The sequence below is a fragment of the Heliconius melpomene genome, chromosome 7 (genome assembly GCF_056956725.1).
Source record: "Heliconius melpomene rosina isolate 202511_hmr_F chromosome 7, ASM5695672v1, whole genome shotgun sequence".
In the NCBI taxonomy this organism is placed as follows: domain Eukaryota; kingdom Metazoa; phylum Arthropoda; class Insecta; order Lepidoptera; family Nymphalidae; genus Heliconius; species Heliconius melpomene.
In genome coordinates this window covers 13,854,422-13,873,129 of record NC_140395.1, presented here as the reverse complement: position 1 = coordinate 13,873,129, position 18,708 = coordinate 13,854,422, and the positions used below count along the sequence as shown (strand labels likewise).

Genomic DNA, 18,708 nt, shown 5'->3' with positions numbered 1-18,708 from the left:
AACAATAAGGTGTAATTCTTTGTACCGAGACCTCGACCCGAGCTCGTGTTCTTTAGAGTTTATAGGTTTATATATATTCGTGCTTAGTAGTTCGTAGGATTATTATTGAAAAATGATTGATTTTTTTTATCTATTTCATAGGCAGAGTGAAGGTAATGTAGTCAATCCGTTCTAAATTTTCCACTTTTTCATATTGGTTGGTTCCTAAATATACGCCTTGAGTTGGAAATAATATTTTTATATTAGCTACATGCTGTATCCTGTATATATCAGTTTAGGCAGAAATAAATTAAGAGTGAGTGAGAGATAATTAGTAGCGGAATTAAACTCGGCAGTCTGTCTTCTTATTTAATTCTAATTTCACTAACCTATTTTAATCGATGACTGCGTATCTACAGTATATAATGTGCCAGACATACCTGAAAGATAAACAAAAACATTATAGATTAAGTAAAAAAAGTATTTCTTACTGTTATGCTTAAATTTAGTAACAACATTTTTATTGATAAAAGGAAACACAAAAAAAAAGACAAAAAGATTGTTTTTAGAAACGTAAGCCCATTCGACTTACTGTTTGTAGTCCGCTGGGAAATGCTACTCTGTCAACAAAAAGGGACAAGGGTGAGTTTTAATTTTGCAACTTTGGAGGTTCTATACAAATTTGTATATATTTATCTTATTTAATTTTATTTTATTTTAATATATGATTTTTTTTATGAGTCATTTCGGGCATAATTTTTTGCTTCACGTCGTATCCCGCAATTCGTTCCCCCGAGTGGGAATCAAATAATTTATGCCCTTGCGTCTCGATGGCCTCCTCAAAAATATTTACGAGTACATTTCACGTTACTTATGTAACATTTAATATGTTCTATATTTGACATAATAATTAAAACAGTTTAGTTTTAATATACGTAACCCTAAAACAGACATGTTATGGAAAAACTCTGCATAATCTTCTTAAATGTGATTAGATGACAAAAGAATATCAGTAACTTAGAAGTAAAGAAATGCAAATTCACTCCTAGAAAAGGGTTTAACCATCTCATTCATAATTAAGTCGTCAAAATATAATAATTTGTCGCTTTGTTGAAATTAGTATGCGGTTACCGTTATTGTTAAGAAGGGATGTGTGTTTGTTTGTCAATTGATTTATGACACCCATTTGACTTCACTAAGTAGGCAGATTAAAACCTTTCTTGGAATACCAGTTTTGTTTCCGGTGTGAAGGATTATTTTTTTTAGTTTGTTTAGTTGGCACCGTCGTGGCGCAGTGGGACTGTATCGTAAATGTTGTGTGTTTGATTCCCGTTGAGGGGAATAAGTTATTAAAAATTAAACAATATGTTTATTTTCCGACAAAAAAAGACGAAATTTTGTTTTCTATAGGTTTTTAAAAGTAGTTTGAGATAGACGAAACCTAAGGTTAGGTACGAAACCTAGTTACATTCCACTAAGAAATGATATAAAACAATATTTGTAACTAAGCACGTTAAGTAATCTAAATAAGACAAACAGGCTCGTTTACTTTGTCCTTTTCCATAAAAAAAAATAAATAAAAGAACCTTACGAATTCAGATAAAATCTATACAAAGTGTACGTATAAGTATAATTTCTCTTCACCATATCTAGTGCATCACTTATTTTAGCACTATTATAAAAATAAAATACTTTTATTTATTTTTGGTTCTCGCCGTTAACAATCGCGAGCGGGGAAAGTCGCGTTTCTAAATTAGCACGTCGTATTGATAGCGGACTTATTAGCGTCTTTTGTTGGTCGCCACACGCCACACTCACTGTGGGCTGGCCATTACTCATACATGTTTATGGATAAATGTGCAATATATGAAATTCATATTTTTGTATTATATTTAATTATATACGTTTAGGCCAACTGTGGGTTCGATTCTTACTCGGGGGAATGAATTATGTTCATTTCATAGCTCTGGCGTGACGTGGAGTTCTACCACTTAACGCACAATTTCTCGAAAATTAGGTAAAATTTGAGGAAGGGGAGATGTCTTAACATTCGTTTCCCTCTGCCAACCGTCGTATTTGCACAGCATAAAGCTAGCTAGCCTGAAAGCTAATTTAGATTATAATATGTCTTTTGCCACTTTTGTATAAACCATCCACCACTATGGTGAATTTTTTATATCAATATTATGTAATACATATTAGTACTTATAATTTTTCCAATTACTAATTTTAATAGAATATAAATAAATGGAATCATCTCAAGTGAGTAGGTAAAAACAAGATTCATATTAAACACATCTGCAATTATCTTCAATCAAATGTAACAAAAAGAAAAAAAATACAAAAGAATATTGTGAATCCCAAATTTTTATGTTTCTTAATTATATTATTAAAGTTATAAAATCGATTATATTTTTTTGTTAAAAATAGTTTAAATTGTATTTAGTTCATATTTAAATGTAGGTAATTGGAAGAGCTGGGTTTTGTAATCAAATTGTTCACACTCAATTAAAGTCCGCGATAATATTGTATTTCGTAAAAAATATGTTGATCTCCTGCTATTATTCGTAAGGTTTTTTGTGTTTTTGAATTTTTGTTAAGACTTTTGTTTGCTTTTGATTTACTAAAATAAATATTCTTTTGTATATATTTTTTTCCAGATTTACGTTGTATACTGCATATAGCAAGGTAGGTAGAAGGAAGCTATTGTTAAGACACCCGTTTCCCACTTTCTACCTAATTTTTGAGGCATTGCATGTTAAATAACGGAATCGAAGAAATGAAAATGTTAATTAATTATAATTCGTTTCCCCGAGTGTGAATCGAACCCACAGCCGTCACGTTTACGGTCATACGCTTGTGCCACTGCGCCGCGACTGCCTCAACATTTTTATATCAGGTCTTATTAGTATTGATGTATGAAAAATTACGTGATTGTGTTAATGTTAGGTAAGCTTATATGCTAATTGTATGGTAGACCACAATTCCAAAGTAAATATTATCTATTTCACGATTTATCCTTATTAAAAAATCATTTTGTACTGATATGGTAGATAAGAATCCTTTCTCTTTTTTATCATAGAGTGTTTTCTTCATTATTTTCTCTGAAATCTACACTAATATTAAAAAGCTGAAGAGTTTGTCGTGTTGCGAGAACAATCTCAGGAACAAAAAAAAAATTATATAACCGCAGCTAAGAAAGTAGTAAAGCAAAAATGGAGAGTAAAAGATGTACAAAATTTATGTAAACCAAGACATTGTCAATTAATATCCATACAATTTCAAAAATCATGGTAAACGCATTGAAAACATTTAGCGCTACACATAATGTTGTTCCGGAACGATTGTGTTAGCGACTACTTTTACGTGAGCCAGATCTACGAGCACACCCGCACGGCCCTTTCCTACGAACCGGATAGAGATGGGCTTTGAAACTTGTAAATGTATTGTGGATATTACTAACTAGTGATGTGCCATGATGGAACCTTGTAGCTTTTTAACTCTCCGTATCAAGATACGATTTTAAATTACATTTAAATGACGTTCCCAACCTGTCATCTGGGCGTTATGAAATTCCTCGCTGTGGTAAATAGAAAAAGCGCAGTGTTTAGTTACACCATACAATATTCAAGGTCTAGACAACAGGCGGTGCGTGGGGGACGGAGTGTTTTAACACTCCCTTCGTTCCCACGTTCCGGTTCTCTCTGCCTATCCTGCTGTGCGAGATATAGCGTGAAGCTATTATTAGAATCATAAGCAACCTCCATGTTGCAAAATTTCAGTTTGCACTTTGACACTTTTATTTGGTATTCACGTAACGTTTATTTTTCAAGTAAACTTTGTAAAACGGGCTCGCAGTGAGAGTGACAATAAACACATATAATTTATTGTGCACATTGCAATCGAAAGTTATTTACGGTATATAAAATACATAATAATATATATCTGAATTTATGTATGTTTGTTTAGTCTATATAAACGATATTTAAAAGATTTATTTGAATATTTTTTTGATAGAGATATATGTATTTCATTTTAAACTTGTAATAAATAAATATCCATACCTATATTATAAATTCGAAAGTAACTCTGTCTGTCTGTCTGTCTTTTACGCAATCAGGGCCAAACCGCTAATTTAATTGTGATAAAATACTCATATAGAGATACTTGAGGGTCCCGGGATGAACATAGGATAATTTTTTTTCTCATATTTGTAATATTTTCGATATATACCAATAAATTACAATAATTAATTTGACAAGCAACTTTATACTTTTTCTAATACTAAGAATTTCCTTTAGTTACTTTTACTTCTTTTGTTTGTTCATTTTGGTTACTCAGATATTTTTTCTAATAATAAATCTCTACTTATTATTATTTTTTAACTTATTTTAATTATTTAGGCTTATATTTTCGCGGGCGTAGCCGCGTCCGGGCCCACTAGTAGGCTATATAACATTACATTACACATATGTACTAATAAATTTAAATACTTTCTAATTCGACATGCAATTTATTCTGCCATGTTAATAACAACCGCCGTTGCTAAGGAACGGTTTGCAAAGTTTGTTTGTTGTTTTAAGAAAACGTCACCCAAAATGAACTTATATTTTGATATTCATCCAATAATTTCATAAATATATTTAATAAATACTCTTATAGTTCAAGCAGGTGTAGCCGCGTCCGGGTCCACTAGTATATATATATAAATATAAATATAAATAGATGGGCACAAACCGTATACGCTACGGTTGTGAGTTTGATTCGTTCGGTTGTCCACTCGTGGGGAGTGAAATACTTAATATTTTTATTTTCTCGCTCTGGTAACGAGGCAAACGGAACAGAGGAACGGAGAGACATTAACAATCCACAAAATCCACATGGTACCTCTGCCCTGCTATGTGTAGAATACTGCGTAAAGGTAAAACATAAACTGGACGACTTCGAGTTACTGTTATATAGCATATACCCCATACATATTTGTATGTATATTTTTGTATTGCGATGCCTTTTCACGTCTACGAAAATGTGATTCAAGATCAATCAAAAACTAAACAAGCTAACAAATGCCCGGGCAGGTCGGGCTACACGTCTTCCATAACGATATTTACATACCCCCTTACGTTTTCTATTGAATTCCTTATTTGATATTCTAGATATCGTGTACTAGTTCTAGCTTTTGACTTTTCCTTATATTGAATAATAAATAAGTAAGCTTTTACTGCTGTTTATATGAATTAACATGTACAAAACAACATACAGTGATAATATTATAAGCCTTTAAATTGGCTAGTCAGTAATTTTAATTTAACCAAATTTTAAATGATACAATACTTTTATGATATCTATAGTTTTGTTATGTCTGTGTATAACACACATTATATTTGACCTTTTATGTCTAGTAGTCTAGTAAGAGCCATTTTTTTTGTCTAATTAACGAAATAAAAACATTATAAACTTTTAAATCAATATCCACATTAACCATCCATGTATAATCTAAAAATATGATATATACCCGGCTAATACGATCGTCTCAATGTACTCGAGATAACAGCTTATCTAACAAAACAAAAGCCATAAAAAATGATCTCCCATCTCCATAGTGTGATATGAATTAAAATTTCACACAGCATCGAGGCGGTTATTGTTTCTTGATAAATGTTCTGATAAAACACGCTGTGTAAATATGTATTTTGTTTCTTAATTATTAGGTTTCATTATACTTGCTATGTTGTGAAAGGTCATCGATTTACTAGTGGTTCGATCTTGTACGGTTAGCATTTAAATGTATACTTTTTTAGTTTCACGCTGCATCCTCAATATGTCATGGTAGACGAAAAGAACCCAGTGTTAAGACACTCCATTCGACTCACTGCCCGAATTTCGAAACATTGCGTGTAGAGTGGTGAAACAGTCTTGTGTCAGACTAATCTTAATATTCAGTACTCTCTGCCTTTCTCAAAAAAAAAACTTAATCTGTATTTAATTGGAAGTAGCTCGCAAAACTATATTTAAGCAAGATCTCCAAGCAAATTGATTAATTAAAATAATCTTTCACAATAAAAGTAATTAATTTTTACGCAACTTTACCATTATAAATATCGATAGTGGAGTTTAAAACAAACTTTTGAAATCCATATTTATATCAATAAAGCTATTGAGACATCGAATTAAAGTAATCAATATATAAAAATAATTACAGTATATGTATATAAAAATTTTACGGTTGAATTTTTTATGCAGTGTGTACACGCGATATTATCACGCTATTCGCTTTTGAAGGGTCAAATTGCTTAGAAGTAAGTGTTCTTGTGCTTCACGGTTTTTTCTATTTAATGATTTTTTTTGTTGCCTTTGGTGCGTAGCTGGCAAGTGCCTGGCTGCACATGTGGTAGTTACAACTTCGATTCCAATTTTGGGTCATTTTTTAAAGTACATCTAAGTATTTATTATTTATTAGACCCATAGAATTTTAAAGTTTATATACTATTCGTAAACAGTAAAAAAATCATTTATAGAAATATGTTGAAAGACGTTATATATTTAAATTCCTAGTGGTCTATTTGTTTAAGGTAAATACAAAAATGTATTTTCTAACATCTTTTTAACCACCGTTAATTAGATTTACACTTACCAACCAGCAAATATGAGCTAACAAAGTATCTAATTGATAGATCCATGGTATAAACTCAGTTGAATTTAATTATTCTATCGAATATTTCTCACCTGGTGCCCGCTAAGTGGTTTCAACGTCTCCCTAATACTATAATTAGTATGTTTCGATGCTCTAACTGTTACGGCCACACATATTGTGAATAGACACCGTGGGTTGGGGTTTTTGAAAATAATTAACAATTTTATATTATTTTCAAAAAGTATTTGTTAAAAAAAACTAATAGATTGGCGTGATGATAGATGTACAATTTAGTTTTTCCATGAATATCCTTCCATTTTCCATTTTCCGCAGAACTTTGCAGGCTATGCGTATTGAGTTAACGCCGCGCTTTTGCCTCATTATCAGAGGAAATAAAAATATTCAATATTTCATTCCTCTAATTGGGAATCGAACTCACAACCTGTAGCGTTTACAGAATCTCGCTTGTGCCTACGCCACGTCAATGGCTTCATATCTACATATACTTGTGTGTGTAAATTTGAAAGTTATATTTTACTCAAAACTATCCCTTTGAATCGCATAAGAATAACAATAGAATAGACAAATAACAATTTCTGGTTAATAAATGAAATTACGCAAAAAAATGGAATCTCACCCAATCGCTAAAAGATTTAACTTTAAACACATAATGAGGTAATCGAAAGCAAACGTACACTTTAACAAAGTTTAAATAACATTATTAGTGTGGTAACAGTCAGAAATACATCGATCAAACAAGCTTTTTATACTGCGTAACACAAATATTGGCTAATAGCTATAGTCCGCCCGTAGTGTGTCGAGGTGCAGGTTTGTAAACGCGACGGATTTCTGTTCGATTCTCATTTCGGGGAATGAAATATTTAATATTTTCAAGTCCTCGCTCTGATGACAAGGCAAAGTGTTGAGTTCTGGCAATCAACATGCAATACAACTAACAATTTGGCAGAAAGTGGAGAATGGAAGTATGTTAATGGGGAATGGAGTGGAATGTCTTAACACTAGGTTCCGGGATCCCCTCTGCCTACCCAGCTATGTGCGGCATACAGCGTGATAAAATATTATAAAATAAAAAATATTATAAAATAAAAAATATTATAAAATAATTATACTTAACAATCAAAAATAATCAATTGAAAATCCATTTAAATATTTATTAACTCAGAAATGGAACCTTGGACTTTCGGCACATAAGCAAAACTGATGCATAGCTAAGTACATACTCGTAAGTGTAATATAATGTAAACAGTGGCAACAACGTATTACGTTTACGGATAAGAGTGAAAAAGTTCGCGCTCTAGTTCCCATGACATTTGGTCTGGAGCTCAAGTGATGAGGTATACGCTAGTTACGTGTTAAGGTAATTTCATTTTATATTGTTGCGTATATTTTAAGACCTAAAATTAAAAATCTTGCTCCTGTGGAAATTTCGAGCCATCCTCTCTTAGAGCTGCCCCTACATTCCTAAACCTACGTATATTTAGTTAAACTGTCATATACCCTTGTTTTTTAGTATATATGTATCTTTTTTATTATTTTATAGTTTTTTATATCGTCATACATATACAATACATTTTTGAAAAATGTGAAAATGGAATGGAATATTTAGATTTACTCTTTAATATTCCATATTTTTAAGGTTCAAAATGTAAATAAAAATATTCATATTTCCAAGAGTGGTTTCAACTCTACATTTACATAGAAATGAACATAGACACATATATTATAACATTAGTGCCCATAGGTAAACTAAGCACAATATTTAAATTAGAATGGTATCTTCCAGTTAAGTAAATAATAAGTTCCTGATATTTTACAAAGAAAAATACCATAACTTTTTTGTTCTTAATAGATGCTTTTATTAAATCGCTGCCGTTCATAACTTATAATTTAACCTTGATCTTGTAATTAACTACGGGTGTTACGCGCGCGCCGCCGCCGTGACGTTGAAGCATGTCTAAATAAAATTGTAAAATGCCTCATTTGTTTGGTTATTTACTGTATTTCTACAGTTCTGTTGTGGTAGTAAATTTGATTCTCGCTATTTGATTATAATTAGTTAGTCTACAATAGTAGTAATAGACTAACTTTCGACGGTATATCAACTTTGTAGTATAATTTATTTTTTAAGTATTTTTATATTGAGTAGCGAAACCCAACGTTGCGATGTGTATTTTTAAAAGAGTGAGTAGAGATCGAACTATCGTACTTAGTCTCCTTCTGAACCACTGCAGCACGACGACCTTGATGAAATATTAAGTAGGTGTAATAAAATCTTATTTTTATAAAATTTAAGTTAAGAGGATTAAGATATTTTAAATGATTTATCCATATTACGAAAGTGTGTACGTATTTTTAGAATAAATCTCATATTTTGCGTCAATATTATTACATATTACACATAAAAATAAGAAATTGTGATATTAAAATATTCTTCCTAATACTAGGGAGTAATCAAAATGTATGAAGTATTCTATTTTCACATGAGATTTGGACTGCGTAACAGACATATGTAAAGTATCCCGTATATAACAAAGAAGATTAAATATCTATTTTAAGCCAGAATTCAGGACGTAATGTATTAAGTGGCGGAGCTTAACGCCGCATTTGGCCTTACGGCTTAGATATTCATCCAGTAAGGCTGTGTCGGTGCATAATATTTTTTCGAATTTGGATTCGTAACTTAACCTCTAAAATTAGCAAAGTTAGTTTCAAATACATTACAACGATTAATAAGTAACCATTATTCTTCTTCTAAAAAATCATGTTTTTTGAACGGAATAAGCATGTTCTTGAGTTACACGATAATAAAACCTCGCTCTTCACTGTAAACAGTAACAAAGTTAATTGCGGCATATTATACCGATTATCTTGTTTTGTATTTTTCACAGATTATCAGTGGTTAATGTTTTTATTTTTTTAAATACTGTGTTAAAAATCTGCTTTTAATGGAAAAATGAGTTCAATTCTCATTTGAAGACTCGAAAATAAATGTTACCAATTTCATAAGCAGTTGTATCACATGATCATTACAGTAATAGCCACAAAGCTTTTATTATGAAAATGATTCCTAACTTTCAAACTGACTCAAACTTTCTCTTCTTCATCTTTATCTTTCCCCTAAAATAAGACTTTTTCATTCCGTTCAAAATGAGTTATGAGATACTAATTGTACTCAATCCCCTCAACCGAATTGACTAAAATGATATATGGGTGAAATTTTATTTGAACCAACGACTAGTCGGGCATGAATAAACTCTATAACAATATCGTTTGAATATATTTTTATATTTTCTTCTTGCGTGCTTCAGGCCGTGGGATACATCATCTGCTGTATCCCGCTGTAGCAGGATAGACAGAGGGAACTTAGTGTTAAACTCAGTTGTCCACTGTCCGCCCACTTTTCAATATGTTCCGTAATAAGTTTCGGAACAACGCGGCGCTATGTTCTTTTACCTGAGTGGATAAATGAAAATAATTCATACTACAGAGTGAAAATCGAAACTGCAATCGCTGCCGTCAGTCAGATATTTTGCTGCGCCACGAATGTCTTAACTAATATTTATGATATGTATCAATTTCATTAACATTAAGTAAGTTATAATTTAGTCTCACGCACGTAATTTAGTTACGCCACGCGTCGTTGCAATCTTCCACATACGTCAACATATCGGAGGTATTTTGAAGTGCAGTGCAATCTCGGGAGTGACAGCACAATACCGTTGACTTGTTATTTGTGAAAATCAATCATAGACGGTCGACATGGCGCAGTCGTAAAATTGAAATTTTATAGTAAATGTCACTCGAGTTATTGCTACTTATTCCGTTTCTTCCTTTTACACGGACGACACGTGTGCGACACGATTTTCTCATTTAAATTTTATGCCACCAGTGATAATATAAAAAAATATCGCTTGATTTACATATTTTTATGTATATTGCTTAAGATTTATATACCTAGTAAGGTTTATTTAAAAATATATGTTTGTATAGAATATTTATGGTTCTACATTATATTGAGTCTTTCTTGTAAATTTATGTTTATATTTTAGGTTTTGTTTGTAATTTAATATATTTTTTATAAATCCGATAGCGAAATTGCGGTATATCACTGAAGGTAATGATTATTATATTCTAAATCATGATTTGGTATAGTCTACGTAAAACAGGTACAGTGATCGCTTCTGGAGCAAAATCGAGCCACTCTGTCTAAGTTTCTCTGCAAAAGCTGCTTCCAAAAATATGTGCATTTATTTAGATAAGTAATAAAATTCATACATTGACAGATAGACAAATTTGTATGCATAATAAGTTAATATGTGTGTTCGTGTGTCGCGTCATCGAATATTTTTGCAAAATCTTCTGAACTTTAAAGAACATTTGCAATGAAAATCAATTTCATTATATAGAATATTTCTTATGTAATTTTGTTATATCCGCGTCGATTCATCATTATTTATATCTTAATCTGTTTGTCTGTTTGTTTTACGAATTCAATAAATTTTCATACTATAATTTGCATCTTTTTATATAGTGTATAGCAAACATCAAACCTAATGTGAATGTACCTTAATTTTGACATTATAAAACTTACTAATATGCTAATTTCTAACTATTGAGAAGATATATTGTCTTAAAATTATTTAATTTAATGTAATTCCATAAATTATATTAAATGACGACGTTTTAATAGCAAAACTGAATAATGCAAATTATATTCCTACCGATGTTATCGCACGTAGTATGTGGAGCGACGTTTCACTCTGTTGACTTCTATTCAGGGCGTTAAATTAACATAATGATAAAGATTTTAGATTTTTTTCTCCTAAGTTTAAATAGTGTATAATTTTTGAATTTGAATTAATAATTATAATATAAATCAATGTTATATTGTTTAAATATACTTCTTGTTAGATATAGTGATGAGTCACACACTTATCTAGGTTTAACTGATTTTCAAATATAAAAAAAATATTTTTTTTTACTTGTGTTTCTTTAATAGACCCTGTTTGACGTGTAACTAAAAAGTGCCTAAGTATATATTTTAAGCTTAGATGTTTGTTCTTTATGTATTGGAGCTAGAGGGAATCCTACCTAGTAATAAGATATATATTTACCTGATTTCTTCTATTTAGTCATACAATTTCTTATACAACTAAAATTTTGAAATATTTTGTGTACTTATTCGTGCACAGTTCGTTAAATAGAAAGAGATCTAAGAATCGAATCCTAATAGAAGTAAAATGAATAGAATCCTAATAGAAGTAAAACAATGTTATAAGAGTTTGCACTGTATAATCATTCTCTGAATGTGAATCTAGATGTCAGATACTTCCCTTAAAATAGGGATTTATTTAACAAATGAACAATTTACACGACACGACAAATCGTAATGTGTAAATGTACGTTATGCAATCGTAGACTTTACGGCGCCTATAGTCGTGAAGTTCCATTTAAGATGACGAAAAGGAAAAGGTTTTGTATTGAAAACTTTACAGTTATTTAAATTTTAAAGTCAATATATGAAAATTGTTTACTTTATGTTTAGAATTATTTATTACAATACTAATGAATAATTCTAAGCATATAATGGTCTACTATGACTATTGTACTGTTGTAATTAAAACCATTGTCGTTCAGGAATTTAAGTATTTAAATTTTCCGATGTTTTGTATATATAGTAAAAATTAATTTAAAAAATGTATATTGTATATAAAACTGTTCAGTCCCAAGCAAAAGTATTACACATATTATAAGACGTTCATAAGAGAATAACTTTCATACAAAACATTCAACCGAGGTCATTTTTCACATCACCAAATAGAATTTCTAAAAAAATCAATAATAACACAGCCTGTCGACGCTAACATTGACAAATTAAATATCAAACACTGACAAGTTTATGCTTTGCGCTTGGCAATGTGAGGAAAGTATGAAGATTTATAGTATTTATTTGCTACTCAGGTGTATTTTTAAATTTGTTTGTGTGCCATCAAATTTTCGCTACACTGTAATTAAAGGTGAGTGACGCAAGAGGTCATGTGAGTGTGATAGAAACTTCGTACGAGTAGTGTGTGGGGCAGTACATAGGTTGTTGTCTATTAATATTAATTATATATTTTAACTAACGAGCTGGTATTCAACTTTCTACATAAATCTTTGAAAGGTGTATGGGAATCACGCATTTTTAAAGTATTACCTACTAGAAAAATGAAAGATATTTTAAAATTAAAAATAAATCTTATTTTGTGTGTAATAATGTAAATATCTATACAATAGAATTTGATTTTTACTATATGAAGATTCAAAATGGTTGAGTATAGTCTAATCCGCTTGCGCCTGTGTTTTAAAGCACATCAAAAACCTCGATTCAATTTAATTATAATTAATAGCTGTTAAAAGTATTGTAATTAATGATACAAACCTTAACGCTACTTAGGGGTGAGTGCTTTTGAAAAAAACAATCATTTGTCTAACGACTAGCTTTAATTAATAGGTATTTGTCAGATTATTTATTGATTCGAAATCAGGTGTAGAAAGAGAATGGCATATACGTCGGCGATGACAACGGTTAAAGATCTCATGTCATTCATATTTGAAGTGTCATTACTTTTTGATGAACAGATTTTTAATTTGTTCTCCACTTGTTCGCTACGACCGGACTCTACTAATAGAGCCAGGTTGAAGACGTGCTTGACAAGAGTTCGTGTAATAAATTACTGTTCATGCCAGTTAAACAGAAATATATAGGATACATTTAACTTATTGTTTTATTATCTAAACAATTATCATATCTATTTCACTATGTTTTGTAACTTTCATAGAGTTTTATACGAAAATTATACTTATATGGAACATTAGACAAATTTTAGATTTAAGTAATATCGTCTATAATGCCATCTATGGTTGATATATGGAGATATCACGAAGTCCCAATAAAATGTAAGTGCTTTCGTCGTAAACAAGTATGTCGCTCATGTATTCTTAGGAGATATTCACAATGACACTTATTCATTTATACAAATATATTATGTATATGATGTGAAGAGTGGAGCTTTGATTACACATTTAAGAAGAAAAAGGTATTTGAAAATAAATATGTTGCTTGATGTTTTGGTACAGTTTATGGATTTTAATTTTTTAAATAAATAAATATAAAATTTCGTTAAGAGAATAAGAATAGTATTTAGAAAAAACTATCTTATAATTATTTTATTTATCAAAAGTTAAGATTCAACTTTCACAAATTCAATAAAATACAGTAATAATTGAATAATAATTTATGTTATCAGCCACAGGCTTTAAAATATTATGTAAGTGTCCTAAATAGGCGAGTCCTATAGGGTGTTCCTTTTAACCTCTGCAAGCGCTCACGACCGCGCACGATTTCAAATGAAGTTGTATTTCCACCACGTACCTATTTCTTACTTTTGTACCAGTGTTGTATTGTACCAGAAATGTTCCGGAGATTCCCATGACACGGGACAAAATATATAATTTAGGCTCGTGTTGAATAGCTAGTTGTAGATTGGGATATATTTTAGGTTGAATAAAGGAAATAGCAGTGATTTTTGTTAAGGTTTTTATGGACTACATGACTAAATTTTACTTAAGAATAACTTAGAATAAGTTGAGCTATACGATAGTATTAATAAAATTATGTGTTATTAAAAGGACAATGTTATTAATTTAAGGTTTCAAATTAAACACATCTTTTGTTATCTTAATCAGTAAAATGTAATATTAAATATTTTTGTTTGTTTGTCTGTCTGTAGACGATGAAAAATTTTATAAAATTAGACTATATATTTTCGCAGTATTCTGAATTTGAACATGTTAACAAAAGTTATCTTGCATAATATCGTTTTAATTAACAACTGATAATTAATTATTATTTACCGTTAGTAAAATGAAAATTTACAAACAATTAACATCAGATAGTCCATGATACAGACCGACTTGAAAGATAGGACAGACCGTGACGGTTAAAAACCTTTTTAATACTACCCTACTATTATGCAAAAGATTTTTTTTTCATCTTATCAACAACATATACATATAAACTAAAAAATAAATGCGAATATATATTATATGAGACGTTAGATTAAATAGTTAATTATATTTCCATCAGACCGAAACAATGTTTGTCTAGTTAAATATAGTCAAATTTAAATGAGCGACTAAGATTAAAAACTTTACAACTTATATATTTAGCCTTTAGGTTCGTACTGTATCCCGTACATAGCGGCTATACAGGCAAAATCTTAAGACATACTGTTCTTACCTCTTTTCTCTTGTTCAATTTTCGAGATTTTGTAGGTTGAGAAACTCAACGCCGCACTTTTTTTTCAGAGAGGAAACGAAAATAATTAATTTCCCAGAGTAGAAATCCAACCCACAAGCGACACGTTTGCAGTCAAGAGATTTACGCATGTCCATGTTATATTTTTACTTCTATACTCTGCTTTTTAACTAAAATTTGCGATAGAATAAAAGTAGAAAACTTAAACACAACTTATCTTTAATATGTACAGTACAGTATTAGTGCTTTATAATAGTTGATCGATGAAATTATTATCGACAGGCGTGACGCTTATTATCAGGCAAACTTAATCTTTAAATATTCGAGTTTGAAGTGACGACGGTAGAGTTCTAAAGCAATAGAGCAAACCAATTTGTAGGTAATTAGTCGTCGAAATGTTTCGAAACCGAACTAAAGTGACAATGACAAATTGTTTATATTTAGAAGTAGAAAGTGGCTGTGAAATAAATTTTAGGGACAAGAGGAAAATATATTTTTAACTTATTATCAGCTTATTATCGTAAATTACGAATCGCTTAAAATATAGATTACGTTTTGAACTCACTAATCTAATGTACATATTTAAAAAGGTCTAATTAACTTTACCATATAATCCGTGATTTAAATTCATTGAACCACTAATAATAGATAAAGAATTTATCTATTATTAGTATCAATATATAGAAGCTCAACACGCAATGGCTCTCTTAATATAGATAAGATTCCTCCAGTTTACGCTGCTATGTGCGGGAAAATCGTAAAACGACTTATATTGTCCTTAAATTATAATTTAAAATCTAATAATTCCTATACCAATTTAGGCAAGTAGCTACATTATCTTTTATTTTGTTTTACAACAATCGGCATTGTATTTCGTCCACACGTTCATTAAACGTTGAAGCCTAGCATAAATGACATAGTGTTTTTGTCGAACCCCGTGAGAAGTTGTCCCACGGATATATTGTGTTTAATATCGTTGTTTTTTAATAATATTACTAGAATAATGGCGAATTGTTCAATTGATTCTTAAATAGGTCGCTACTTGCTGTTATGTCAATGTTTTAATAAATTTATTTTAAAGTGACCTTCAATGCTCAATCGTTCTTCTTTATTTTGTATAGTAGTCGGGAGTTCATGTTTATGTATTGTAAATGTCAAAGAGCAAGATTGAGTCTAATTTTATTATTTTCGGAAATTCAATTTGTATTTTTGTTCAAGTATATAATGCGCGGCGTTGAGTTTCGCTATAACAACAAATACAAAAAAACACAGAATAAAATAAATATTCAATAGCGACCACAAATGTGATTTTTTGCCGTGCCATATATATATACGGAAACTTTCGGACGCGATTCTGATTTGCATTTAGCAGGTTTTTATTACAATTTACAAAAGATTCTGAATTGACGATAAAAATAAAATTGTCTTATTTTACTTTGAATTCTACCCAAAATTATACACATAAAAAGGCTCACAGTAACTAATACAAATGAATTTCAATTTAATAATGACTTATAAAACTTTTTTTTATCTTTTACATCGTTGACGAGATAGAAGTATAAAATTGTATGCCTTTCGTCCATTAAAAATACTGTACATTAAGTATGATTATGTAAATTTTAGTTATTTACAAATTAAACAAAGAATCTTTAAGATTATTATACAATATATTGTAGTGCTGACTGTACTAATTCAATGATTGCAATCATTTAAATTCAAATAATTAAAAAAATATAATTCTTATATAAAAACGCTGTAGTAATTAAAAAACGCGACGCCTCCTTTTTCACAAAAAAAGAAACTAAAAAAAAATATTACTTTCAAAAATTTTCAATATTACTTAATCGCTTTTTCATTTACAAAAGATTTTTTAAAGTTCTTTAAAACAAGCTATTTCAGGAATCCTTGCAGTTTTAAGCCACGGATAGTTGAAAGAACAAAAGTAAATATTTTAAAGGATTATCGCTTATGAATTTTTGAACAAATAATTTAGTAACGCGTTTAAGTCTTTTATAAGGCTATTCTTATAGCATGGGATAAGTGTAATGCGATGATTTATAACGGTTTATATTCAGTCTTTTAACTATTTAGAATAAGAGCTTAGTTTTAATTATAAAAATAAATTAAATAAAAATTAATAATATTAGGATATTATTATTGTGTGATAATTAAAAAAAGCTTATACACACGTATATATTGTTTAGGTTCAGTTCGTACTTTTCAGATTATTTTTACTATAGGGAACGTTTTAATTCGTATTGAAAAAATAATATATCTAATCTATCTAATAATATATAAAGTATGTAATAAAAAACGGAAAGAGAGCCTTATCTAAATTACTCTAGAAACAAAAACAGCATTTAAAGATCCAAGTGTAATTTTAGGAACCTCCTTTAAATGTGACATTTACTTTCTTATTTTTACCTGTGCCGGGACAGGAATGACTTCTATAAAATCTTATACTATAGTTCTTGCACATTTTTCTACCGCCTACAAATCAACTTAGAAGTATTCCCCGTAGCGGGGTTTGAACCTACGTCTCTTGGAAACCATCCAGGAGATGCGGGTTCAAATTCCGTTACGTTCAAATATTGCTACGTCTTTTTAAATAAGTATTTTTCTTTGATGTTAAAAATATTCCTCGATGGTTCAACTAATATAAAACTTGAGAATAAACTACGTTATTAATTATTAGTTTAATTATAGTTATTATTATTAGAAATGTTATTTTTTTTATAAAAGGTGAGATCACCGCTTCTGATAATATTTGATATTTTTATTATGTTTTCAAAATATGTACGCCGCGTTTTTAAGTTATTTCATTATCTATATTTATCAAATAGAATTTTTAATTTTTAATAAAACTTAGGTTTATATAGGAATAAGATATATAAATAGTCTAACATTTTTTTATGTTACTTTAATTAATTTTAAAAATTATCTTTATCTATAATCTGTGGTCCATTATATTATTTAATATTTAATTTAAAAGTTTATTTATGAAGCTATTGCTTAAGCAGACTTTTTTCTTAAAATAGTATTTAAGTTTTTATTATTTAATTACGCTTTTAATTGTATTATAATAAAATTTAGTATTGATATATTTAATAATATGTTATACTATTTATTAACTTTGAAATTTTCATAATTTAATGGCCTACGAAACATGACAATAAATATTAAGTCGTAGTCGTAATATTAACGAATATTATAGAGATTTTCACTAGCAAGAAGTTAGGAAAATTTTATATTAATATGTAAACTTCAAAATAAAATAAAAAAACTTACCTTAATTCTTTGGTGTATATAAAAAGAAAAGCCAAAAATTCCACAATTACACTTCACAACGTCAGTCACTTAAACCAAGTTATTATCATAATATACATAAAACAAAAAATATATCAAACTTATATTATTTAGAAATTAAAAATTTATATCATTTTTCAGGGGAAATCACGTAAATTTTATACATTGTTCATTTATACGTAAACGTGCTGCTTCTTCGGCGCGCGCGCACGAATAACTTTAGAGGTGGTCACGCGAAGTTGATCGTTGGGTGGGCGTGGCCTGTGTCTAACGTAACATCTATCTATACACTTGTCTCTGTCTAACCTATATAATATTAAATATATCTCTCTCATTCTAATTGAATGTAAACTTACACATTAATAAGCTTAGTTTATCAGTTTGATAGCAATTGAGTGATGATATGATTTTCTTTTAATTCTCGTTAAAATATTGATTCCATTAATCGTGAAATTACGATTAAGCTTTT

General features: G+C 29.7%; 1 protein-coding gene across 1 annotated transcript in view; it reads right to left on the bottom strand.

Moving 5' to 3' along the window:
* Positions 1 to 18,439, bottom strand: part of LOC146537942 (knirps-related protein-like) — a 57,764-nt gene extending 39,325 nt beyond the window's left edge. The window contains exon 1 of the mRNA XM_085188376.1: positions 18,222 to 18,439. The gene's annotated coding sequence lies outside the window, so the exon portion shown is untranslated. The remainder of the gene's footprint in view (positions 1 to 18,221) is intronic.
* Between the last annotated feature and the right edge of the window lie 269 nt (positions 18,440 to 18,708).